The sequence below is a fragment of the Passer montanus genome, unplaced genomic scaffold (assembly GCF_014805655.1).
Source record: "Passer montanus isolate IOZ18808 unplaced genomic scaffold, ASM1480565v1 scaffold15, whole genome shotgun sequence".
Classification (NCBI taxonomy): domain Eukaryota; kingdom Metazoa; phylum Chordata; class Aves; order Passeriformes; family Passeridae; genus Passer; species Passer montanus.
In genome coordinates, this window is record NW_024362051.1 from 1,818,700 (window position 1) to 1,846,093 (window position 27,394).

Sequence of the window (27,394 nt, forward strand, 5' to 3'; positions counted from 1 at the left end):
AGCATTCCACCAGAAGGGCAATGACTGCAAGATTAATAGAACACACCAAAAGTCGTGTGGCAAAAGGCAGCAGCTAAAAGTTAGGAGAGACCACCCACATGTAACATCAGCTGGACACTTCAAAGTGAAATTGTCCTGAAACCAGCAAAACACAGTAATTAAACCAAAACCCCCAGAATTTATTGTACCTTTTCCATGACAACTCATGTTATCAGAAATAAGTACATGGACACACACATAAATGCACCCTCCTAAGCTCTCTATCCTTCCACACCCATCACTCCACACAGCTTCACCAACACTCCCACCTTCCCACAGCAGCACACTGGCAGGAATGTGCCCATCTGGCCACTGTCAGGCTTACTGGGTCATCCTGCTGTTAGAAACCAAGAGTATTACCTAAAAGTCTGCACAAGGAGAAAGGAAAATAAATCCATACTGTTTTAGTGGTTATATATATAAAAAAAAAAGTCATACTTCTGAATCTCACTTCATTTTTTTTCTCTCCTGATCAATTCCCTGTACAACTCCTGTGATGCCTGCGGGTCTCAGACACATGGCAGGACACACAGAGGGTGTGTATGGACCCAGGCCTCTCATCAGTCAGGGGCCATCCCTCTGGGGCCCAGGGGAGGAAATTCCAGAGGTTCCCAAGTTTGTTCCAGCCATAGGTACAGCACTGGCAAGAAGGAGAAAAAGCAGAGAAGAGCTGATTCAAGTTCACAGACCCTCCAACTAAGAACAGAGGAACAGCCTGTTGCATTTTCATTCATCATTATTAAATTCAATTTTCCCCTACCAGCAGGCTGAAAGATTATGTAAGACTATATGTGGTGCAGCAAAGCTTGCCGAAATAAAGGATATCCAGAATCAAAACAGATGAACCCCTAAATTAGTGAAAGCCCAACTATGCTAGCATATAATTGTAAAATTAAAATTTGTGTAGAAAGACCTTTGATTCACACACTGACAAATACCACTACACCTTGAAGAGCTCAAAAGGTATGATGAGAACAATTGGTCTACGATATGCCCAAAAACTGGGGCTGCACATACTGCCATAGTAAAAGAGAACCAACAAAGTTCAATGTCTTGAAAAAAATATGTCTGACATTATTCTGCAGCATATTACAAGCAAGGAAAATAAAAATTAGTTTTAGTTCCTTAATGCTGAAATATAGTTCCTGTTCAAATACATTCATTAGCCTTATTTCAGTTTTGAAAAACAGAAACTTTTTTTTTTTCCATTTTATATAAAAGGCTTTCATTTTGTTTACAAACAGCAACAACAAAACCAAATATTTGTAAAGTAACTCTGCACAGAAAAACAAAATAGGTACTAGCATTAATTCCTACTAATACAGAATGCTAAGTAGGTTGCTTTAAATTAATTTAAAAGTATTAATTACATTCAGTCACAGGACCATAAAATTAAGCAGTCTAATGTATCAACACTTGAAAAATACACTTGAACATGCTTCCCTAGTGAGCAGTGGTCTAAGCTATCAGCTTCTGTAAAATTCGAACACCAACATTTCCATCCACAGAGCTTCAAGGACACCACTTAGTGAAGAGTTCAGGCAGTTAACAGCTGCAGCATTCCTTCCCTCAATCTATGGGCAGTTCCAGCACGTCTCCTTTAGCTCAGGATATTGATGAGTATTAGAATGAAACAACTGGCAAAGACAAGTTTCACAGCTCTTGTTCAGAAACATGTGGGAGGTTTTGCAATTTATTTTTTATGCTGCAGCTACAGCTTCAGAAAGTCATAGGGCTGAACTCCAATATTTCCTTGAGAGAAGCAGAGAGTGTGAAGAACAGAGAGAATAGGATATCTATCTTTTGCTGCCATCACCTATAGGCAGGAGGCTTTGAAGACAGGGCAAAGACATGACAGTAGTTGTGCATCCTCACAGATTTTGAGTCCAAGTAAGAGAGGCCATTTCCTTGAACCTCCACATTTCTTGATCATCCACCCACCTGCCTGGGGTGGCTGCACAGCATAATGTATGTCCAAGGGTGTGGCATGGCAGAAACACCACAGTGCTCTCTTTTCTGATGGAAGGGGTAAATAAAGAACTGCTGCTGAACTTACCTGCCATCCACTTTCATCCTTTTTCTGCCTTTCATTTATTTTTGGCTAAGAATGTCAATTTTTTATCCTAACAAATCAGAGCATCTCATGAGTTACAGAGTTACCAGAATTTGGGGTTTAACTAGAAATACTTCAGGTTTCAAAAAGCCAGTTAAGGTGCTGGTAACCCTTCCTTTTATATTTACCACATTATACAAAGTTCTAAACATTGAAGTCAAAGCTTGAAGTTCAAGGTTGCAGCCCATCTTTAATCATCTACTAATATTACAGGAGAGCAGTTCTGGAATATTATAGTCCTTTAATTATGAAAAATTCCAAATTATTAGCATGGCCATATTTTACAAATAACACTGTGCTTTTAGTTCAGCAAGCAGAATCAATGGTATACTGGTCAAATTTGGTTTGTTAAATCCACTGGAGTGGAGGAATCAACTTTACAGTTTCCCAGCTGTCTAGTTCTCTACATTTGTCAAGACAGACAAGGCTAAATTAAAAATTCTAAACCATCACACTAGGACAAAACTTGATAGAAAAGCATAGAGCAATATTCTTTAAAACCAGTATCAAAATATATCCTAGCACTAAAAAGAAAACACACTGTAATTTTTGTGTGCATTTACTCCCCTACTCCTTTTTAATAGATGCAATTTTCATGAAGTCTAATCACAAAGCACAGCTCAAATGGGTGTCTTGCTCTATTCTTTTTTTAAAAAGTCTAATTCAGTGGATCACAGCAATGAAATCTTGTATTCATCAAGGCATGTGTTTAGGCACAGAGGTTAGATGTCACCTGTGTGATTGATAATGTTTGTTTTGTGCTCTGCTTTTCAATAACTCTTCACTTTAAGCAGCATTTTGCTTCTAAACAGGAGTGGGTGTAAGGACACTCAGCATAATGGAATGGGCCAGGTTTAATTCCCTTAATCACTTGGTCAGGGCAACAGAATTAACTGTCCACATCTGTTCCCTCCGAGCACACATGCTTAGTTTTCCCTCTTATGCAATAAAGGAGTGTGGGGTCATGGTGCCACAACTAGCCTGCCTTTTCCTCCAAATCTGAATCCACAGGGAAAACCCACAAGCTGACTATGGAGAAACACAGCCTAATTTTGGACCACAAAGTACTTTTGGTGTGGCAAAACCAGCTCCATCTGGAGCTTCAGGAGTAACTTCTTATATGATATGCCATGTATGGCCAAAGAGAAAAGCAGAGATCTTGTGTCAGTTTGTAAACAGATAGACAAAGAGAGAAACACATTAAAACCTTGACATAAAATGGTTTCTTAATGAAGAGGCTCTTGATAGAAAAAAGTAGTGTAACTACACTCATGGTACAGGTGATCTTGTGATCTGATAAAGATGACATTGAGCATCCTTAGTCACACTGATAGAGAGCTCTGGAGAGCTGCTCAACAAAGGCCAGGGAGGACCAGAGTCAAAAGAAAATTTGGAAAAGTGTCATTTAAAATGGCAATTAATTAAGACCTACTGTTTTGTGCTTCTGTCTTGCCTCTGAAACCCTGTGTTTCTGTACTCTAAAATCATGATGATGGAGGTCAATTGCTCCAAGGCCTGGTTGTTCACAGAATGGTGATTACTATGGTGCTCAACCTGGAGCCACCTACACCCACCCCATTGTGACATTTGTATCAACTATGCTTGTTTAAGGATGGAGACAGAAAAATCCCAAGATAAGGAAAAAAAACCCAAAAAACCAACAATAGAGTTCATGCTGGGAAACAAACACTGAATCACCAAAAGGGGAAGGGAGGAGTCACCAACAAGCAGGTTAAGTACAGGGAACACAACATGAGTAACAGACAGGGAGCTTCTAGAAAGTGACAAAACCCATCAATTTACAGAATAGCTGCACTGTTTTCTGGTTTAAGAAATAAACTAGTTTTGGAGAGAAAGAAAACAACTTTCTCCTTTAAGGCCAAGGACAAACAGGATAGGCAGTAAATGCTGTTTCACCAAGAAGTTGTTCTCTGCAACAGCTGTCATAGCAGATACTAGACGCAAAGGGAAAGATGGCCAGGAAAACCTGTAGGTCAGATGACAGCTGAAAGATGAGGGAGAACTTCCTGAAATGCTTTCATTAAAAACTGATTAAGAATCTTCTCTTTTACACCCTTTGTAGCAACATTGCTGTTGTTCTGTTTGGACACTGACTGCCTTCAGTCATCATTGTGTCCCTTGCCTGACCTGAGCTAAGGGTGATTTGCAGATAGCAGGTTAAACACAAAATAATCCCCTCTCAAGGCCGTGGCAGTCCATGAAATGAGGCAGGAGGTAAGACAGCTCTTAACTCCCTGGTATGTGATATTGCACAGGGTAAGCCAGGAAAGCAGAGGCTGTGCAGGAGCCCTGGGGGTGCTGGCATCCCAGGGGACAGGGAGTGCTGCTGGAGAGCAGCAGGGAAGCACAGCAGCACTGGGGCATGCAGCAGGGAGCACACCTGAGCCCCTGGATCCCTCGGGACTCTGTTCACAGCATCCCTCATGCTCCTGGGCAACCGCTGCCAATTCCTGCACAGGCAGAGCCCGGGACAGCAGCACTTCAAACCCATCTGTGAACCTCGGATATTATCACTAGAGCAAATAATAAAGAAGTGCAAATGAGGATGATAATATTGCTTGTTTTACATGCAGAAGGTCAGAGAGCATGAATTAGTCACTCTCCTGTGTAGGCCACTGCTGGAAAGAAGAGCCTACAAAGGGCACAATTCCCTCTCCCGAGTTAAGCAGAGCATGTGGTGCTGTGATTCCGCCTCATCTCGTCCCTGAGCCCACTAACAGCCAGGCAGCGTGGAGGAGAAAATAATCAACTACTGTCTGGAGATAAGCAACATTTTATTTCTCCTGGGAGCAAGAGGGGGAGCCAGGATGCAACAGCTGTTTTCAGTCGCACTATTTCTGCCTTGGACTGCTCCCACTACACACACTGCCTTACTACGGCTTGAAAGGAGTTGCCTATATTTATAAATACAGAGAGATAAATAGCTCTGTCTGAGTGTGTGTGTGCATCTGGTTGTAATGCAAAAGTAAGGAGAAAATATCCTTCCCACGCACATTAATGCAAATGCAAAGAGAAAATATCCTTCCTACAGACATTTATTTTAAACTGTGTGTGCTAGCATATTTTTATTTTAGAAAACTGATTACTTCATCAATGGATTGTGTCCTCACTGCACTTAGCAGTTTGGGAAAAAAATATGAATTCAAATGTAACTCACAGGACAAACAAGTATTTATTTGAATTTTTAAACAGCTTGGCGATTTTTCTTCTCCATTTCCTACAATAATATAAAGCATGTTAAATGGAAAAACGTGTTACAAATGCAAATCCTCTGTAAGTGAAAGCATATAGAAAAAGAATAAAGCTATTGAGCAAATGGTAAAATAATTTTTCTCCCAGCACAACTGGAAAACAATGCTGCCAAACAGTAAACACACCTGCAAAACCAGATTCAGGGAATAAGTGAAATCCTCTGACCTGTATATTTTTGCAAATTGATCTAGAATTAATCCAGTGAACATTTAAAGATAATGCTAACTACAACATTTTCTCATAGCTGGAACTTTTGGGAACATTTGCTGTGATATCACGACGTGTGCCTAAAAGAGATAGGTTTAATAGCATTCAGTCATCATATAATTACACAGCCTGTATACAACAACCATTGAACGATGCAGCTAAGCCAATTTAGGACAATATGCTCATCCACTAAGCTATTACAGCTTAGAATGACGTTCTTATCCACTTTAAAGTTCAACTTACCATTAATTGTTTAACACTAATAGAGTTCTGAATAAATAAAGTCAACAAATTAGAATGCTATAGTTAATTGTAATTAATGTGGCTGTGTATAAAATCCTGCTTCCATAAAGAATAAGATGGCAAAGAAGATAGCTTTATGTTTCTCTAATGAAGTTTGAATTCTTCTACTGCAAAACAACTACTTAGCACTACCATCTTCACCCAAATAAAAAATGGTTAGATTAAATTAACAATAAATAAAGAACATTTTCTAGTTAAATCACAGCAAGGGCATCTGCATTGTAAGCTTTTCCACATACATGCGTAGGCACATACACAAATAAATATATATATTTATATATCTATATATATTTATAGTAAAGGCAATGTGCCTTCTCAAAACCCTTAATTTATATGGTTTCCAGCAGCAATTTACTGTCTTCCTTTTCCTAGTCTGTGTTCTAGTTCTTTCTCTCAAATTCCTACATTCAATTCCAATCTGTGAGGGAAAAGCGAAACAAAACAACCCACAACAAAACAAAATCAAAGCCAAATAACACAAAGGATTTTCATCTTTATCTATCTGTCTGCATCTCTTGGTTATATAATCACAACTGTAATCTCTGGTAAATGCAGACTCAATCAGACAGCACAGTAATGCTGGGGAAGATCTCTCCAAGCTGTGAAATGTCATTGAATCTAAACAGACTGTTAAAGCTTCAGAATGTTCCCATCAAATGACCAGATGGGGATGCAATCATTCAAATCTCCTGCAACAGAAAGTGCAGCAAGACCATGAAATGTTAGCTTCTCCATCATCTGTCTCAAATGCTGGCAAGAAAATAGGAAAGAGAAGCTTCTTCTCATGTGTCTCAACAATTCTGCATAAGAGACCATACCAAAAAATAGGTTCTTTGGTGGAATAATGAGCACTTGTCAGAGGCAGAGCTATTTGCCATACATTTCGATACAAGACCAGGTGTTTGACCGTCACTTGTGAAGCATTCTGAAGACTCCACATCAGACTGCTCATTTCTATTCAGCAGGGCAGGAATCAAAGCTGACTTAAAAATCCAATATAGCTATTGCAGCTTTTTTTTTTTTCTTAGTATTATAAAATACAGTCTCTTTGAGAATATATTTTCTGTGAACTGTGAAAGAATGAAAGAAATCCATAGTACTTGCAGTCTGAATCACACACAGAATTCCTATTTCTTGTACTTCTTGTTTCTGAACTGTATCACCTTTAACCAAGGTGATAAACCACACACTTTTTATTACCATGCTGCCCTGAAATGATGTGCTTACTATGCAAATTTTAGATGATATAGATGATACTTTCGAGTGGCCAGGATAAAGGAATACCTTATTTTCTTCAGATCTATCAAAAGAGTCGGCTGCAGCTGAGATGAGATTTTAAAGTTCATTCATGGCATTTGCTACACTTACCACATCCTGTGTGAGAGAGAAATCATGGCTAAAGGGAGAGCCTGCATTTTTCAGCTGTGGGAAGGTATCAGGGTGCAGCTATCCAGGCTTCAATATTCCACTTCCAAGAACACACAACAAATGAAAAGTCCACTAAATAAGAATATAGCAGTGAGAATAACGGAATAAACCTTGCTTCACTATTCCATACAGAATTCAAAGTGCCAGTAGATTGAGATCAAGTATTAAAGTTCATCAAGTGTACAAGAAAGATCTGTGATAACACACTTGGGTTTAAAAAGTTCACCCACAATACTTTATATATCTAATTTGGAGATGGCCAGGCATATCCCTGGGTATCCAATCATCACATGCACTTTATCTGCACAGGCTGCTGTCACAGGCTGTGTATTCACCCCCAGACAGATAGATATGTCTGAGGGAGAAAGGCCATCATGTTTTCTCATGTTCTGTCAGCTTGTCACAGATTACAAAATGAAAACTCTGTTCTTAGGAATCAGCGTGCACTCTTTTAATCTCTCACACTGGGTACCATGCCAATAAAACAATACAACAGCATCACTGCTTGAAGTGAGAGGAGAAAACAACTCATCCCAATACCAAATCTAAGAATTCCTACCCTTCCAACCAGCATAATCCATTCACTGAGTATTTCTGCTTTAGTGGTTAAGTACATGAGGAGCAGCTGAGGGAGCTGAGGGGGCTCAGCCTGAGAAAAAGGAGGCTCAGGGGGCAACTTCCCATTGTGCTCCGAGGGAACCATCAGCAGGACAAGCAGAAATGGCTTCAAGCTGTGCCAGAGGAAGTTCAGATTGGACATCAGGAAGAATTTCTTCACTGAAAGGGCGGTCAAGCCTTGGGATGGGCTGCCCAGGGAGGTGGGGGGTTCCCCATCCCTGGAGATGTTCAGGGAACAACCAGACATGGCACTCAGAGCTCTGTTCTGGTTGACACGGTGGGGATCAGCCAAAGGTTGGACTCAATGACCTTGGAGGTCTCTCCCAAGCTTGGTGAGTCTGTGATTCACAACACAGACCCAGCGAGGGGCAGCTGCAGCATGGCAGCCATTCCTCTTATCAAGGGCATTGTAAAGGCAACAGAGACTGAACTGAAGTGACTCCTGCTGCTGCACAGAACTGACCCAAGCAGGTCTGCCAACAGCCAGGCCTGGCTCATGCTGCACCAGCAAAAGGTAAATATCAGATAACACCATGTTATGCAATTGGTTTTGACATGCCTTGGTCATCAGGCAGCAGTGTGAACTGCTCAACAGACAAAACACGTTCTCTGGTTTTCTGCATCACAGACAAGAAAAATCACAGAGATTAGGACCATAACCAATTCAGAGCCAGCAGGACCATTAACTCTGTGCCCTCTAACCTGCATTGCTGTCACTCTGCATAGCTGCAACAAGCAAACGAATTTGTAACCTTCAGTGCAGCAGCTAAACAATATAGAAATTTCCTGCTTTACATCTCACCTCAGAAAGCTCCATAAGCACCACACCAAACTTATTAAGAACACAACAGCTCTTCCTTCTCAGAAGAGGAACTAGGTAACTTTATTACATTTTTCCCACAGCATAATCAAGGCTTTAACAGTCACTGCGCAGAAATAATCGCTACGCTGAACATGTATGAGAATTCTGTTCAGATGGGTTTTACCCCAAAAATGCATATTGTGAAAGTGTAACAGAGAAGCAAATTAAAGGGAGAAATGTTTTTGAAAATGAGAAACTAAATTAATAAAGCTTTAAGGTTTTTTTCTAAATTCTCTAACATAGTAAAATTATTTAAGACTTGCAGATTGCATGAATTCATTTGCCGAGTTTTGCTAGAACAAAATGAAACATATTGCTAAATGAAACATACTGAAGTACACAGATATTTTTTCTGCAGTAGCTTTAACCTGATTTATTTTTAATTTGAAAAAACCTAATCTTAATACAATATTTTGCACATGTAGTATAATCAAATGCTATACTGTACTTTGTACTATATTGTAATTTTGTTTTATATCTGGAAGTAAGGCATAACCCTCTTTTCCAATACATTGAATAAAAAAGATTTTTTAATCAATTATTAGAAGTCTCTTAGTATCTGATGAAGACTTAGAGTATTTTTAAAAATAGAAAATATCTGTATTCCTTTCTAATTTTCAGATACCAATCTCAAACTAGGCAACAATATTTTAGTATTAAAAAGCTCAATAGACATGATAGGAGTTATTCAATTCAATAATAATCTTATGGCCAATACCTCCTTTTAACACAAATCTGAGACTTTCTTTTCCATCTTCATGGAACCAATAATCAGAAACTACCCACACCCACATCTTTTTGAAGGAAATCATATGTATACATGCATATCCTTCTAAAAGCCAAACAAAGTTATCTCAACACAAGAACAAAATAAAAGCCTGTGTGGTGTAGTGCTTCTCGAAAACACATTCTGAGAAGCAAGGGTTTTATGTAGGATTGCTGACCAAGTCTTCACTTGAAATATACTTTTGTAGTATTACCTTCACTCTAAACTACTCAATCACAGGAAAAGGCAGCTTCATCGTGAGTTCTCTAATGGAAACTCACTTACTACAGAAATACCACCAGCTGATGATAAACAGATGAATGATTCACAAATGCAAATGAGGGGAAAATATTCTACAATAACACATTTGATTTTAGCCACAATTTAGAAATGCATTTCCAAGATTGTTTACAAGACATGACACATTCCTTCCAATGTCCTTGTCAAAGTCCTCTACCTGAACATGAAAAGCCTCATCCATTAATCCAAATCAACACTGCCACGACCCCCTGCAGAATCCCACAGCTCTAACAGCTCGCAATATTGCAGACAAAAAAACCCCGCAAACTGGCAAAGCCAAAAGTGTCTGAAAGGCAGGTATTCTTGCATCACTAAGTGGCTGATTTACTCATCTCCAGTGAAGGCATGTAGAGGGGAACATTTGTCTTTGCACAGTGATCTCTCTCTCCCCTTGCACCACACCACGGAGCTGTCCACGATGGCTGCTCAGCCAGCACAGTGAGACTTCACAGCCCTGCCTGCACTGGCAGCTTCAAAAAGGCCTCTCCCCTAAAAGGTCTGGAAATCCAGCTGGACCTCAACATCATGCATCAAGATAAGCAGCATTAATTCCCTTCTTCAAGAGCCTGACAGAATAGGTCTGGTTTTCCCACAAAATCATTGAAATACCTTTAATGAGCACAGGTCTGTCACCAAGGGTCAAAAAGCCTTCCTAAAAAAACTGAAGAAATTATTACACATTTTGACAGATTTTTTTAAACTAACAATTCAGTAGCCATTTGCTATCTGACCTTCATTAGAATTTCCTTCATTATCATGTTGCAAAAATCTATTACATTACTGACTGAGGCAATTAGTCACTAGAAAGCCACTACCATGTACTCCAGACTGGGGAATCATCATTACCATTAATTTCAAAGGACAGCATTAAAAGAGACAATATCCAATATTTTACTTGCTAATTCCACTGTAATTTATATTTGAAAAGTATGTGGGAAGGTTATGCCAGCCTGGATAATCGGTCATTTTTCCTGAGCTATTTTGTTTTCTAGGGAAAGCCTCAGCAGTATCTAGGGCATCTGGGGATACCTCAGTGGAATTCAGAGTTCAAGGAGCTGTTCTGCAGTACTGATACAGTGGTAGTCACAGAGGGCACCTATTTCCACTTTTAAAAAGATCAGTACTGATGCAATACAGGGAAACAAGGAGAGAGGCAGGGCATCCCCTCACTAAGCTATTATAGCTTAAATCTTTCATCTCGCTCCATTTCATGTGCGTGCCAGGGACTACCATGAAGACTTTGCTCCTATTATCCTCTCCTCACAGTGTCCCTGTATGATGTAAATCATGAGCTAATTTTCTGGGCTTTTGTTTCTCACATCAGGTCTGTCACCAAGTAAGGACATTGTCATTGTATTTACATGGCACTTGGTGAAGTCTCAGCAGCTCTTTGGACACTGTTCTTAGGATACATGATGCCAAATGAATTTTCTGGGATATACAGACACTTATTACTGCAAAATTTCATCTTTGTAGTTAAAAGGCTGCTGCAGCATGAACAGAACAGCTCAGTAAAACAGTTATCTTACAATCTTAGCTTCTTTCCATACAGTAAGGGCTTGCTTAGATAGGAAGCCTGAAAAGGAAAAAAATGTGTTTAATGGAAACAACACAATATCCTATCTTGTCATTGCAAGGATTTTTGCATCCAGGAACAAAATTTTTACCCTGCTCTAACTATCCATGTTTTCAGCTGTCCTAACTCAAAATTCCAGTTCAGTCGCTTGAGAAATACTTTTGATTTCTAAGAAACACACCTGGAAAAAAGTTGGAGGGTTTTTGGTAGATATCTCTTTAAATCTACCTATTTCTATTATGAACTGCTAGTCCAGTACATTGCAGAAAAATACAGCTGGGAGAGATCCCCACTGCAAAGTTGTCTAATGTGTCCCCTTCATGCAGGACAGTATCAATGGTAATGCTATCATCCCAGATGGATGGCTGGCTAGTCTGTACTGTAATATCAGTAATGGTGAGGATTTCACAGCCACTGCAGATATACTGTGCTTTACTATTATCATTTGAAAGGGGATTTGGGGTTTGGGGTTTATTTCTTTTCTCTAATTTTTAACCTCAGCCTCACTTGGTGAAAGCTTTAAGGAAGTCCCACAGAGAGCAGGGTTGTTCAAAGGGTACACGAACTGAACTGTGCCAACTGGGGTAAAGAACAAATAATCTTTCTGAGCTAGAATTCCTGCAAGAAAGTGGGAAAAGAAGAAGGGTAAGAAGGTCTGAGAAGTCCTGTGGACCTCAAAACTGTGGTGAACAGAACCCAAAGCTGTGAAATGGTAGCTGGGGGAAGTGAGCAGCCAGGTTAAGCATTCCTTTTCTGGCTATGTTTCCATGTAGGAATAATGTCTCAGCCATTGTAGGTCATGGCACTCAAAAGAGAAGATAACAGTGTCCTTAACTGTAACACACAGACACAGGAAAGGGGGGGTGGGGGGAAGTCTGTCTCATGGTGAAAGAAGCTACTCTCTGCAATGAAACTGCAAATTAATCTTGCAAAGTCTTTGATAACTCACAGGCAACAGACTCAGGGACAGCTATAAATAAACCACTTAAGAAAAGCAGACAGCTCCAAGATCTAACTTACTCAGTTTTCCCAAAAACATGCTTCCCATTGAAACACCATATTTCACTGTGAACCACAGTATTCCATTATTCCCCTGTATTCCATTATTCAGGGGGATAATGGATTAAGTAGGAGGAGAAGACTGAAATATTCCTTGTCAGGTGTGTCCCATGAGTTAAAAAACTCAGCTCTTGTATTCCAGAATTTCAGCTTTTAGTCAACACAGGACTTCAGAGGTGATGAGGACATGGGAAACAAGGTAGCACTGGGATTTTAGTGCTGCCATCCAGTTTTATTTTGGGGGAAGCACAGGTACTTCTGGCACCTGTATCTGGCACAGCCCTGGTGAGCAGGGAGGCACATCCAACCCCGCTCACTAAAGGATTTCGGCCTTGGAAGATTTTACAGAGAAGGGCTAAACTGGCTAAACGTTATTTGACCAAACCTGAACCTTGGTAATTGAAAGAAGAATATGGTTCCATAATGGGCTAAAAGCAATCAGTGAATGGGCCATCCTGCTTCCACATTCCAAAATAATACAGCCAGCTTAGGGGTTTTTTTTTCAAAATACTCTTGTCCATGTTCAGACTAATCACAAAGAGAGAAGATAGCCTCTATAATAAAGCTGTTTATCTGAAATTAAAAACTGGATTAATTTTTTCCCTCCTACACTACTAGAACATCATCCAATTTCTATCATCTTCCAAAACACTTTCTAATTGAAACATTCGCAATTAGAAACAAACGAAAAAAAATTACAATTGCAAAAGGTATGTAATTAGCAAACCCAAAGGCACACATCTTTCCACAAAACTGACACATTTCAGGTAGTAAATCCAGCTCCCAAATGCACCCACTAAGGCAGGGCTGGAAGGACAGCACAGTTTGTGAGCTGAGTGCTGAAGGGGCCAGCAGAATTTTGTCTGCTCTTCAGAGGCAGCAGATGCAGACCCTTATCTGCAGGACTGCAACAGCCCTTTTTCTAAGTGGAGAATAAACTTATTTTTCAATACATTAGCTTATCCTGCAGCACTGTTTCCTTACTCAAGAAAGGATTGTTTTCCATAATACAAAAAGCTATTACAGATTTACTATGTGAGCAAACTGGGATGTTAAATAATTGCTAAGTAGAGAAGATGAATAAACAGCTCTATGGATCTGCAAGTAATCAAAGTGGGAAAACACATCAATTCCTAACATTCAGCATTTAGCTATAATCTACTGGTAGTGGACACAAATAAGAGTTCACACAAACAGAAGAAATGGCACTGAGTACACATATAACTTCTGGCAATAGGATAATTAGTCACCTCCAAACTTTAAACTGTACTTGTAAAACCTTCCCCAGCAATGTCATGGCTGAGAGGAGCAGGGTAGGGAAGTGGGGAAAAAGGAAGGTGAAGGTAGAAAAAGTACCACTATCCCAACCAAAGAGATTCTTTTTAGGGTCATGACATAAATGACCACCACCTGACACAGAAAATAAATAACCCAACCATTATTTATTTAGGTTACTATGACTTCTGACACAGACAGATGCATTCATAATACATTTGGGGAATTACAGTCCAAAATATTCATGAATTGACTGAACTAAGTCAGATAACCCTTGGTTATGGAGCTTAGATCCCAGAGCTTTTCATCCGGCTGTGCCAGACTTAAGTGTAGAGTAGGTAAGTGATATAAAGAGGAAGAGAGCAATACATTTTTAAAGAACATTTTTTCTAGTTTACTATCTGGCCCAGGAAACAGCACACCAGCCATAGTGCTTCCATCTGCCATGCCTGCCAAGATCCTTTTTTGCAAACAAGGCAAGACACAGATGGAGTAGCACATAGCTGCTCTTGAACTACCATGAGAGCCCCTGGTTTCACTTCTGCTCACACTGCCTAAATGGAAAGCAATCTCAAACCAAATATTGAGCACCTTTTTCTTTAACCTCAGCAATTCTTTTTGCAATGTGTGGTGCCAAGCCTCATTTGTTTCACTTTTTCTATAAAGAAAAACACCTAGAAACAAGTGAGCCTCCCTACCCAGCTAAAACTGTAGCATGGATAAGCAAGGCTCGATCCCAAGTCACTACAATCACTGCAAGGCATAAATAAACTTCAGCTACCACAAGTTCAAGCTCATATATATGTTTCTTTCTGCTTAGTTTGAAAATAATACCTACTAGCTATAAATGATAGGTTCTGCTGTGCCAATATTAAATACAAAACAGCATTTCATTAGCAGAATTGAAGTGGCATCTAACCATCTTATAAGTGTCCTTCTTTAAAATGTATAAATTAAACTGCAAATGGACAACAATAGGAAAAATGCGTTCTAGCAGAGGCTGCCCTAAGCAGGTGATCCTTTCCCATGCTCAGTCATTTGAACAACAGCAGGGCAATAATTACTATTTTCAGGATCAGACCCTAGTAGTTAAACTTATCTAATTCAGGCTTAACTGCCATTTTATCAAAGTATTTTTATATTGCAAATTTAAAGATATTCCTATTCTATAATACATGGGATGAGTTACTTGTTTTCAAAAAAGCTGCTTAAATATTTTTAAATACCCACCAGGTTTCCTCCTGACAAGGACTAACCCAGTATAGTCTGACTATACATCAGACTTCTAACACTTCATTCCAGGGGCCAGGAAATTTACAATAATCAGAGACTCTTTTGTGCCCAGGGCAAGATGGAAAACCTTTGGTAAATGGAGACAGAACAATGCAGCAATCATAGCAGCTTTACAAAGGATCTAAGCCCCACACTTCATAGTGCTTCTCTTCTGCAAGAGCAGAGGAATGAGAAAGGCTGTCTCCTTTGCAAGGAGCCACCAGGCAAGTAGGGAATGAGCATCAATGTGGGGAGTATCAACAGACTCCCAATTCTGAGTTTTCCCAAGCAGACTGAGAACGACAAAGAGAACGAGGCTGAGACAGAGAACGACACAGATCTCTCCATCCCAGTATCCTTGTGTGGGAAAAGGTCATCTGGAAACTGGCCTAAAGCTAACTGGGGTACAACTGATAATGTATAAATTCCTGGGGTAGAACTGATAATGTATAAATTCCAATGTTCACAGTTGGGGTACAACTGCAAATTTAAGATCTACAGAACTGATAATGTATAAATTCCAATGTTCACAGTCAGTGAAGGTGATGGGGAGAGTGGCAGGCATGGAGGTAATGCATAAGCTGCTCTGTAAAAGAGAAATCTATTAAGGGCTTATATTTTGGACTAAGAAACAGAGGGAAGTGATTACTCCTCCTTTAAAGGAAAAAGAAAGGCAATTTAAGCCTGGAGGTAGCTGACACAGAATGCCAGCTGAACTGGAGGAACTTACAGAGGCCTCTGGGATTACTGGAGAGATGGAAGGAGAGTTGCAGTAAGGTAATTAGAGCTTCAATAGAAGAATAAATACTCCACAGGCAATCCACAGGTTCTCCTCACCTCTCACCACTTCTTCTCTCCAGCAGTGACATCTGTTTGTGAAAGCCAAGGGAAAGCTCTCTCTCATTCCACTCATTAGTTACTAATCCTCCCTGGAAACACAACAAGGGACACAGCACCAGAGGAGCTGCCAGCTCTTCCCTGCGCCGCTGCGAGGCAGGCGCGGGGTCTCGCAGGTGCTCACCCAGAACAGCCATGCACTGCTGCAGCCACGGCCCCAGGTACGCTCTGAGGGACCAAGACACACCCCAGGGCAGCTGACGCATTCTTCAGGTTACTTTTTTCCCTGTATTTTTCTCCTTCTCCCCTTCTTCATGACCCAGAGGGAAAGCGGCTGCTGTTTATAGGCAGGCTGGTGAAGCTAGGGGTAGCACCTTGCTGGGGAATGATCTGAAGGGAGCAGGAGGAAGAGAGTGATGACAGCAACCCATTGAGGATTCACTATCTCAGCTTTGTTCCTGTGCAAGGCATTTTGGTTATGCACATCGTGATCTCTGTCTCTCCTTTGCCCTGCAATGCTGAAACAAAGTACCATGATGATATTTCCAGAGGGCCTGCTCTATAAGGAGTACTGAAATAATTGTGACTTTGATAGCCTAGGAAAAAAATGTTGCAGCAAATTGTGCTTCAGCACTGGTCCTGGCCACTGCCATGATTCTGAAATATGTTTTGTGCAGCTCTGCTCTCGTGTCATCTCTCAGCCTCAGGTATGTTGCACAGAGGAAAGAAGGTGACAATGTTCTGGATTTCAGTCAGCATTCCTTAGCAGGTAGAAAAGCTGAAAGAAAAGACAGCTGCACAGCTTATTCTTTACTCCACAGCTGAGGCCACTGGTGTCAGCTAGGATTTGCACTGCAATACCACATACTTCAGAATTGGTTAGTAAAGCTGTGACCTCCAAATTTAGCACTGCACTAAGAGACTTTTGCTCAGGCTGCTCTGTGCCCACAACAAGAAGCTGAAGAGACAGGGGAAAGACAAGACTCAGGTTAGTCTGTATGCAGGGAGAGAAGTAAAGCAACCTGATTTCTCTGCTAAAACAAAAAAGGTTTAGTTCCTTTTGTAGCCAAGGCTATAACACAAATCTTTATTACTATCCTTGCCTTTTAGATTATTAATAATCTACCTGACAGTCCACTTCCCATAAATCTTTCCTGAAAAGACTCAACTACCAAACATATGCACTTATTTCAGGTGACTTGACAGAAATACTTTTATAGTCCTTTTTTTTTCTCAAGGATTTTCCACAGACAGAGATTCAAGACCAAGTCCAGAAGGGCATTAAGAACTGAACTTAAGAGTACAGCTAACAGGATTTTTTTCATCATCTTATAGGCACTCACTCATCATTAAACAGTAAACTTTCTTTAAAAACCTCTTCTGTATTGCCTCACTCTCAATAGTATCCCCTAACAGTGTTTTTGTGTGTTCTTCACCTGATATTTAGACCACAGGTTCCCAAACCAGAAGGAACAGATCAAAGCCATTCACTATGGGAATTTTCTCTACCTTCATTGCAAGCTAGACCCCAATGTGTCACAAGTATGTTTACCTTACCTCAGTCATGTTTTGGGTAACTGTACATGTTATAGAAATACCACAAACAAGTCAAATTGCTACAAGAGTATTAAAATTGCTAATCCACTTCCATGGTAGTTTTGTGTTAACTCAGAGCTGTAGTTAAATGTATCAAGTTTCAACTCACTAAATATTCTTCTATAAATAAGATTTGCCTAAAACTTTACTGTGATTGGAAGGGTCTGCCAAAAAATCTTTTTTGTGGGAGCCAATAATAACCCTTTTGATTTCAATGCTATTAGCTATGTTGAAGTAGAAAACTATTTCCCTACCCTTTTTTTTTCAAGGCTTATTTTTGTGATGCTCACATTTGTATGTTTTCATGGGAAACCAGAAACCAGCTACAGCTCACTCTCCCAAAAACCATAGACAGTGTGAAAATATTTTCTGTGTCAAATGGAGAAAAGTCAGGAGAAATGCCCACCCTAGAAAACATCCCATAAGAGAAAGGTCTATGTTCCAGACTATGTTCTTACCACCTCCTGAAAGACCACAACTTTCTGAATGTCCCTGACCACAGACCCAAAACCAAACACACCAAGAGCCTGCATATGCACATCCAACCCTACAACTTTTGTAATTAGGAACTAGGATGAAAAGTATACATATTTTTAAAATGTTTAAATCTCTGGTAATGGCCAATTATGTATCTACACAGTGACAGCAGAGCTGCACACCACTTGTTTTATTTGGTTCAGAAAACTCATTTAATGTGGCAAGCATGAAGTGTATAACACTTCTCCATAGGGAATGTATTTTTATATACTAGGGGGAATTTAATATTTACTTTATTTCAGGTGACTCATTTTACCTCCAGAATCTGAATCAAACACAGTATTTCCTGAAACACTGGCAAGTAAAGTGAACTTTATTTTCAAGACCAGAAAGCTTTTCTCTAGTGTTATGGTTATATTTCAGTATCTGGTATTCTGCCTTTCTAAATATTAATTTTTTGTTGTTGTTGTAATTGTTGGAAAAGGTACTTACCATTGGTTTAGTATCTGGTACAATTTTGGAGTACACTATTATGATAACTTATTTTCCTTTTTTTAGAGAGATTAAAAGTCACTAGGCAATTACACTCAGGAAAAGCCTTGGAAAAATCTATTATTTATATTTAGTAGGACTTGCTGTATTTTGCTGTTTTACATCTAAGCCCTACACTCCTACACAATGGCTTAATAAAAGAATTTTTATAGGTTCCACTTACATACAGTTACCCACACCTCTTAAACTTACTACAAGGTAATTTTCTACAACACTGCTGACAACACTGTACAGGGCCACTCAAAACCACAGCAGAACCAACACTCCTAACTCAATTGTTGAGGAAAGGTGACTTCCCTAAAAATTATCACCAAAAGGAATAGTAAGTAAAAAAAAGAAACCACCCTGTTAAGGGAACACACCCAAAAGTTCCCAGGAGGCACAGAAGCACTCACCTGGAGACAGGCTCAGCTTTTGTACCCGTGCACACTGGTGGGAAAAGCTCCTCTGGGTCTGGTTCAAAACACTGACACTGGCTGCTGTCCCTGTGCCCTGACACCGCCCAGGACGAGCAGCAGAAGACAGTTTTGTTTCTGTCACTTTCACTGCTCCCCAAACGGCACCTGAAACAAATCTGCTCCTGCCAGGCAGCAGCTGAGATTAAACCATTGCTCAGGTGCCTCTTCCAATGCACAGGTCCAGGGCTGGCCATCCACGTTCTCCACGTGCCATGTCCCACACAGACTGAACCCAGGAGCTATTCCTGTTCTCCTCAAGGGTTTCACTGATATGCTCGTTAAGGATTTTAGCCTTGCACCACCCTCTGAACAAGCCTTGGTGTTTTCCTTGCCTGTGTGGGATGAGAAACAACAAATACATCTGGAGAACTGAGACCAATTCAAAGCTTTGAAGGCTGCTATTAAAGGTAAGGGCAGCGTGACCCAAACTACTAAGAAAATCCTCCAAGAGCATCTACATATGTATTTTACACTATTTTAACATATATTTGTAGTTCTGAATGGTTACAGTTAATATTTTGCCTAAATGTGTTTTGGCTATGAAGTCTCTACAGAACAAAAAAAAAAAAAAAAAGACGACGACCATATTATCCAATATCAAAAAGGGTGGTACTCTGTTCTTAATTTCACCATATTGAGCTGCATTATAGTTAAAACCAAAACAACTCAAAGCAAATAATCACAAACCAAAAAATCCCCAAAGCTAAACCACCCTGCTTCAGTGAAACTTTATTTCCATTCATCAGAGATTAAAATGTATCTTCTATAAAACCTGTTCCTGAGAGAAAGAAACAGGCATGGCTTAAGATCAGTTATTTCCCTGACTATTGCCCAGAATGAGTCTGAATACAGCCACTGGTGTAAAGCAGTGTGTGCACCATGTATCCATTCCCAACCTGCTCAGCTAAACATAAAAGTTTGTAATGCAATGTCGTGCAGCTTGTCACTAAAAATCTTATAATTACATCCCTGTTTGGATGACTACTGGGTTATTAATGCTCAGCAATAAAGATGAAAGTAGACAATTTATTACTATTTGGCACTGAATGTCAATCAATTCAACTAAAAAGCACCTATTTAAAAATAATAAAAAATGAATAATATCTAGCTTAGCACGCTTCCTGCTTATCCGAAAAGTCTGATGATATTGAGTTAGTCGGCAAGGTGGATTTAAAACAATGTATTTGAACTTCCCAGCATTATGGGATCCCACTGCAGACCAATAATTGTGAGACAAAATTGAGCTAACAGAGAATGGCCCAGAGTCTCTTTTCAATCCCGGGTGGATTAGGGGAGGCTGTGCTGCAGGGAACACGCTCCACTCTCCGAGCAGCAGGAGAGGCTGGGGCTCCTCGAGGCTGCAGACACAGGCAGGATACAGAGCTGGACCCGCCTGTGGCTGGAGCAGGGTGACACAGCCAGAGTCATTTCATACTTCACTAAGAGCACTCTGTGCAGGAGCTGCTTTGTGCAGGAAGAAATTAGAAAGATGAGTCACCATCAGTTGGCATGAAGGCTCTGGGATGTGACACCTCCGGTCACAAAGTGGGGACCAGCTCTACTTGTACTGAGTATCAGCAAAAACTTCTTCTCTGTTGTAGCACAGTGAGTATTATACAAAACTGCTCTTCCTGATAAGGATCTTGTGAAATTGTAAGTAAAGCATAGTTAAAAAAAAAAAGGCATGGGAAAAAACTTGCCATTTCCATTAAATATTAACCTCCTGAAAGAGCAAGTAAGGACTAAAACATCTCTTATCTTAATTAGTTTAGTAGAAATGAATTTAATTTATATTGTAAGGTTGTATTTTCTATTACAGATCCAGGGCAAGGAAGGGCAAACTTTTTAGAACTATCCATTTATATGAAATAATATTATTGTTTAAAGCATCAGCCCAATAATTTTTTGGTCTTATCTTAAATCATGGACTCCTGTGGGCATCTTTTGCCAAAAACATTAAGGACTGAGGGATTAAATTCACAGTAAAATGCAAACAAACACAAAACAGGTTTTCAAACATTGGTATATTGACTTGAGTACTCTAATAGTGGCCAGAGCTTTATCTTCATCTAATTTGACCTTCAGTTTAGTTTGACCTCTCAGACAAGAAAGTCTAGACATTGGACCTGATTGAACTCAACATTTTCCCTTTTCTAGGTTGTTCTAAATAATTTTAAGCCCACAATCACTAATACAGCTAACACCATGACTTACTCTAACAGTAAAGCTGTTCACAGGAAATTTACTTTGACTGCAGAAACAAAAATGTCAGTATTTGACAGGAAAATGCCAAAACCATGTCTATGTATGAAAAGATGATGTGTGTGTGTATATATATATATATATATATATCAGAAATTAAACTGTTCTTTAAAAAGGCAAAGAAATGCAACTATTAGCCCCCTCAAATGAATAACCTCTGGTAATCTCTGTGACCTAATAAGAGAAAGCATCTCCTTAATTCTTTCCTGCAGCTTTTACTTTTACTGTGAAATATTACACATGAAAATACAGTTCAGTTTAATTACAGGAAAACATTACTAGTGATGCTCACGTGTTAATTCTCCCCACGCTACACAAGCAGTTAAAATCTAATGACACAGAAAGACCATTATTTTAATTATCCCTATAAAAAATAAGCATGTAGAGGACTAAAATGTTATTGTTTCCTGTGAGCACTGTCTTAATAGAAATGTTTATTTTAAAAGCAGAATAAAAATTCAAATATTATCTGGACCAAAACTTTTTCTTTCAAAAACATGCTTTAAACGTGTTAATAATTGGATTAAAAATTACTTTGAGTTCTCAGGCATTGCCAGGACACTAAGAAACCACAGCTAGAAAAGTTTTCCTCTTAAAATGAATTAATGCTCAGTCCTCACAGTTGGCTTTTTGAATACCACACAATCTATATGGGTGTAATGTAAGACTAGTTTTTATTTATTACTCAGCAACTAGGAACCTCAGCATATGGGCCAAACCAAATTAATCATCAATCTGGTCACTGTTTTGCTAAGGCACAGGAAAATGATGCTCAAATACATTGTTTGTATATATTTTAAATCTTGACAAAGCAAGAAATGTCCCTTATCATTAGGTTGTCATCCCCTTGTAAAAACTGACTTTACCTAGCACTTATATAAATAAGCTCCTTAGAAAAGACCAGTTGTTATTCTGTACAGTGGTTCTGTACCAGCTGAATGACAAATACAAATGTCTTTAAAAAAGAACCACCCTTCCCAATTCCTCCGAAGTTTGAAGAAAAACTTTTGAGTCTGTACAACCACTGTAAACTATTACACTTACCTCAAGTAACCACACTAACAGGTGATGCTACTCTTTCATCAACTCTGCCCTTAACAGAGACTGTGGTTTAATTACAGCAGGTTTTAAGCAGCATTCCATAAAGTGCCCTGTGAGGATGTTGGATGGCTACAGAGACTTATTGACAGCTTGCATTCTGTATTGTTACAGCAAAGCTTTATTTTCTTAAATTGCTAGAATGCTGCTACTTCTACACTTTACTTCTCTAGGACACATGCATTTTGAATGTCTTTGATCTTACATAATCTTCTAACTACACAACTAAACCTTACAAACAAAGTCTCCTTTAATTCTGTGTTTCTGTATTTTAATTCTGTTATAATACCTGTTTCCTCCACATAATACAAGATTCTGTAAATTTAAACAAGTACAAGCCAAACATTATATACAAATATTTAAATATTTATGCACACACATACATACACACACAGACAGTATTTGCCATTTCATTCTGAGCCTTTTAGAAGGACAGAACACTTAAGCATGAAGTAATAAAAAAGGCATAAAAGCACATATTAAGACACAGTAGTATTAAATCTCCCGAAATCGCTACAAATAGATGTTTACACAAGAATCCTGACAAGAAGTGTTGAAAAAGGAGTCTGGTTCAAAGACAGGGAGTTAAGAGCTCAATTCGCACCTTATTTAAATTTCAGTCTGGGTGTATGCAGGAGACAAAGCAGGCTCTTGTCAAAGTGCCACTCCACGGCAGGTGTAGTAGGGACGCGCTCCGGTGTCAGCACACGCTGGTACATTGTCTGAGCGCTGGATGTGATACATGCCAGCAATCCCTGCCTCCACAGCCAGCAATTTATTATCCACAGCAATTCCCAAACAGCTCAATCGCAGGGTTGTGCGTGAAACACCAAAGCGCTTCGGTGTTTATTATCTTCGCAAACAACAAAATATCACCGTCCCTCAGTGCTCCCCGCAAATCTGCGGCAGTGATGCAAAGCAGCTTTTTTTTTTTTTTTTTTTTTTTTTTTAATTCCCTTAGGGAATACAAATGCCTGCCTTCTCCTATTGCTGCCTGCTCCTAGCCGAGACGCACTGTGGACAATAGTTTCTGAATCAGCGATACCTTCCCACACTGTTGGCAAACACTGAAGAAATAAATAATAACATTGTACTACAATCTCGGAAGAAAAGGGGAAAAGAAAGTAAATAAACAAATTAAACCCCAGCAGCTTAAAAAAAGCAAAGACAACATTAAAACACGGTGAAAATATAAGAAATACCAGCGGTTAAGGATGAGGATTAATGGGCAGAAAGGCGGCAGTTATTGCGGAGGCACAGAGAATCCTCCTTGCCTGGAACTCGTGCAACTGATGACCTCTCCAAGTGCTGAATTCCGCGGCTCGGCACAGCCCGCGGGCTGACACTGACACACAGACACACAGACACATAGACACACAGACGCACACACACACTCACACGCACATCCCAACTTGTCAACTCCACCAGCGCAATTTCAGCGGGGGATGCCGGCGCCACGGAGCCCCGAGCGCTGCGGCTCTGCCGAGCGCGGAGCGGGGAGGAGAGCCCCGGGCATGTCGGCAAGTGAGAAGTGAAGAGCATTTACCAGCAGCGGCGGCAGGTTGAGCAGCCCGAGCGCCTCTCACCGTCTCTGGGCGATAACTTCGCACCGGTGCGGATTCCTTCAGTGAGGAGGGGACACCCCTTCCTTCCCTGCCCTTCCCCGCCTTCGCTCTGCTCTCGCCGCGCGTCCCGTCCCTGCTGACACGAGCGGAGCGCCGGGCGGCAGCAGCAGCAGCAGAAGCCCGGGGAAGCTCCGGGCGGCAGCAGAAGCTCGGGGAGGCTCCGGGAGGCTCCGGGCAGCTCGGAGAGGCTCCCGGGGCCGGGAGCGGCGCCGCCGCCAGCAGCAGCACATGTGTCCTTGCTCCCTTGTTCCCTTGAGCGTCCCTGCGCACGGCGGGCCGCTGCCCCGGCCGGGCGCTGCCGCAGAGGCGCGGGAGGCGGGGATGCCCCGGGTCTCCGGCGGCGGGATGCTCGCCCCGTCGGGGCCGTGCGGGCCGGGAGGGGATGCGGGTCAGGAGGGGATGCGGATCGGGAGGGGAGTGAGGGGTTCCTTCCCGATGCCGCCGCTGCGCAGCCCGAGGAGCGCGCGGAGGCACCAACAAAATCTGGGCAAGAGGGGGAAAAAAAAAAAAATAGAACTGTTAAAAAATCGCTTCCATCTTCTTGCCACGAGTTAGAACCGTTCCAACAACTGTTGTCACTTCTGCAGAACAGAATTGCTTTAGCCTCAATCATCGTGTTCTATATAACATTACTTCCAAATTGTGCGCAGAGTAGTTATCTTTTCTCTGAAATAATTAAACGTTGACTATTATTTAACCTTTAATTTCTCCCTCCACATTGCTACACATCTGTCAGACCACCAAAACAGAAGTGTTAAAGCAAAGGAAACACTCGGGAAACAAGAGAGTGACAAAGTACAAGGCACAAGCTGATGGCAACCTGTAAAACTTTGTACATGTTTTTGGCAAGGCCGAGGGGGAAAGTAGCAACTGAAATTAACCAGGAATCAGAAAGAGCAGGGAAAAGGAGCCTGGGACATGGGCAGTGCACAGCAGCAGGGCTAGCAGTGCCACAGATCGACTTCATGGCTATTCCATACCATAGAAAATCCCTGTAGAGAAATGCAGCAAACTGGAAAACACTGGATTTGCTGTAGTTGGAGAAAGTGCATTGTGAATTTCTGATTAAAGAGAAACTACAGCAGAGTTAATTTTCCAACTGCAACTGTAGTTCTGTAACTGTCAACAAAGAGCAAGAGTTTTAAGGGGCAATCCAGAAACCAGCAGGGAAGCATCTCTCAGCTTTTCAAGGTTAATTGAGAAAAGGGGAGAGTTGAGCATACTGGTAGAGCTTGGTAAATTACATGCAATGTTGTCGCTCGAGGACTGCATCTATTCACAGGAGAGAAGAAGATCCACAGAACTACAACTTCTCCCTGGCCTCATCTCTTTCCACGGCATTTCACAGATTTCAAGATATGTCCTTGTCTCTAAAGCTGTGGTCAAGATTTTAATGTATGTGTGGTGATGTGTTGATTCTGCAGAGAAACGTGTGTACAGATATACTGTGGCAGTCATTTTACTGGAAATAACATTTCTGCTTGAAAATAAACTAGATTGCAAAAATGAATGCTAGAGAAGTCTTAAAAATACTGTTGCAGTTAAATAATTAGTGTTCCTATCAGGAAAGAAAGACAGAATTACACTGAGCTTGGAAGTAAAGTTTGTCAAACTACATTATGATGGATGCAAGTGTCAGTGAAAAAGGTAATGGAAAGTCTACAATAGCAGTCCATAAAACATTTGACTTGATGCTTATGATGATTAGGCAAATTAACAAAATTCAGAATTAATTCAGCTCATACAATCTAAAGATACCTGGAAATCTTCACCTCATTGGAGCAGCATACAGAATATTACAAAGCTACTTAAACAGACCAGTGATTTGAGAGAGAACAAGCAAATGGCTTATTAAATGCCATGCAGCAAGGGTTTGTTGCTGGTCAATTATGATGGATATGGGTTAATGGCACAGACCAACCCAGTTGCCTTGGTAAGGTGGCCTCATTTGTTCAGCAGAGCTGGTGAAGTCAAGGTCAGGCATCTAGTGAAAAAGAACAAGGGTGACATTTCAGGCTTGGGGATTGTTTTCTGGAAGTCAGTTTACTATAAGCAGCATTCGTTTGTCCTGGTGAATAACTGAGTACATGCTCTCAATGTTCTGGGTTAGTGAAGATGACAGTTGGGAGTGGCAGAGAGTATTAAAAAAAACAAAAACAGAAGTTACATGTTGAGGCAGTATCATAAGACCAATGTGGGAATACTGGCTTTGTGTCCACATTCAGGATTAATGTTAACTATATAAATCCAGAATATCTGAGAGACAATTAATGTAAGTTTTAGAAGAATAACTGTGTCTTATCTCTAAAGTGAGTGTCCTAACAGAAAATAGGGAACCATGCTTTCTCTTCCTCTTGTTCTCTGTTTAAATTGATCTTGGATTCCTTTAGATGTGGTGGTACAGCTTCAGTGGAAGACAGGTTTGTTCCTATCCCTTTTATCTGCAGGTAAGGGTATTCTCCTGGGAGTGGCAGTGAATATTCATGAGCCTGCAGAGAGTAACCCAAACACCTAATTTCTTGGGTTAGGTCTCTAACTACCGGATTAGTCAGTAAATGGTGACCATAGGCTGCTCCTCCTTTAGCAGATTTTAAATACATTAGCTCTGTTTAATTCTTTGGAGGAAACCTTCAAAACAAGTTCCAGGCAGCAAATCTGAAGTGAATATAAGTGTATTTCTTCAGCTTTTTTTCTTTTTCTTTTTTCTTCAGGTGCTTGAGGAATGAGACTGCAGCTGTGTCTCTGCCCCGTTGCTGTTGCTGCATCAGCCAGTGCTCCATGGCTGAGCTGAAAAGGCACAGCCTGGAGCCTGCACATGTTACCAGCTCCAGCCCTCAATGCCTTCAGGGGCTCTCTCAGAATCACCTTGTCACTTACAGAGCCTGCTGACAGGAGAGCATCTTGTCCACTTTCAGAAGGGCCATGGCTCTCTCTTTTCACACTTCTTTGAAAAATTGACCTTCAGTGTGATTTGAAAGGAAAGAAGAAAGGAGGCAACAAGAAAGATTAGCAGTTTACTGGCGGTAACTGCTGGATGCCTGTCCCCTTGCCTTTTAAGCACGTTTGAATTTTCTAACCTGGAACAGCTGATTTTTGAGTGTGTCCCTATACATCATTATTTCTCTATTAGTATGTAGGTTCTCCACCACACACACTGCTATAGCTTGATCAAAACAGGCATGATAAAAGGATTTCTGGAAGCTGATGCTATATAAATACATTGTACAATGAAAGTGAAATTTTAGGAGTGCAGCTTGTTAGTAATAGGAACATTTTACCTATGTATTGTGCATTCTGGTCTTGCTTAGATTCAAAATAGGATCTTTCTGACAGTTATATTGCATCTCAAATGTAAGTTATAGGATTGAAGGAGTGGTTACCTGAGGGAAGTTCTGACT

General features: G+C 40.5%; 1 protein-coding gene across 1 annotated transcript in view; it reads right to left on the minus strand.

Moving 5' to 3' along the window:
* The window catches only part of TENM2 (teneurin transmembrane protein 2), a 616,650-nt gene extending 592,534 nt beyond the window's left edge, over nt 1-24,116 (minus strand). Inside the window, exon 1 of the mRNA XM_039701625.1 lies at nt 23,918-24,116. The gene's annotated coding sequence lies outside the window, so the exon portion shown is untranslated. The remainder of the gene's footprint in view (nt 1-23,917) is intronic.
* Nucleotides 24,117-27,394: the final 3,278 nt, after the last annotated feature.